Source organism: Dioscorea cayenensis, unplaced genomic scaffold, assembly GCF_009730915.1.
Source record: "Dioscorea cayenensis subsp. rotundata cultivar TDr96_F1 unplaced genomic scaffold, TDr96_F1_v2_PseudoChromosome.rev07_lg8_w22 25.fasta BLBR01002140.1, whole genome shotgun sequence".
Lineage (NCBI taxonomy): Eukaryota > Viridiplantae > Streptophyta > Magnoliopsida > Dioscoreales > Dioscoreaceae > Dioscorea > Dioscorea cayenensis.
In genome coordinates, this window is record NW_024088531.1 from 7310 (window position 1) to 8315 (window position 1006).

The 1006-nt window shown below is 29.2% G+C and overlaps 1 pseudogene; it reads right to left on the reverse strand.

Moving 5' to 3' along the window:
• Window positions 1-206: 206 nt before the first annotated feature.
• Window positions 207-325, reverse strand: LOC120257458 (annotated as a pseudogene).
• Window positions 326-1006: the final 681 nt, after the last annotated feature.

Genomic DNA, 1006 nt, shown 5'->3' on the forward strand with positions numbered 1-1006 from the left:
ATTACGAAAAGAAAAGATAGGATTAATGTTTTGATTAAAAATTACAGAGATTCCCCAAACAAAATATAGGGGACATTACTCTAGGGAAACATATGATTAGGATTTTGATTAAGAATATAGGTTAGTCTTTCATTATTTATTATTGTTATACTTAATTTTTTAATTAATAAAACGTAAAAATAAACCATGTAGCAAAAGAAAGGGGAGGAGTGCAACACGAGGACTTCAGACGATGTCACCCATCATAGTACTACTCTCACTCAAGCTCGCTGAACTTCAAAATTCTAATGAGATCAGGTGCTTTAGTGTTGGTATGTTCGCACCCAATGGAGATTCACCTGAGTTGAAAAAGAAAGGATTGTGTTTTTGATTGAAAAATAGTGGACATTTCCAAAACAAAAAAAACATTAGATTAAGGTTTTGATTAAAAAATTGCATGCATTTTAAATAGAAAACAAAGAATTAGGGTTTTGATTGAAAGAATGAGACATTACTAAATCTTATGTTTTCTTATGCAAACAAGACCCGAATAATGTAATTTCTAATAGTAATGTCTCCTATTTTTGAAAAATAAGAGCCATTACTATAAGAAAACATAGGACTAGGATTTTCATTCAAAAATAGTAGACATTCCGAAAAACGCTAAGAAAGTATTAGGGTTTTGATTCAAAAATAGGAGACATTCTGAAAATAAAACAAAGGATTAGGGGTTTTGATTCAAAATTGAAAAATAGGATACATTGCGAAAAGAAAACATAGGATTAGGGTTTTAATTGAAAGATAGGATATATTCCGAAAAGAAAACATAGGTTTATGGTTTTGATTCAAATATAGTAGGCATTCAATATAGGACTAGGGTTTTGATTGAGAAATAGGAGACATTACTGTAACAAAACATAGGATTAGTCTTTTGTCTAAAGAATAATAGACATTCTGAAAGAAAGCCTACTATTACGGTTTTGATTGAAAAATAGGAACATATCAAAAATTAATATAAAATTAGGGT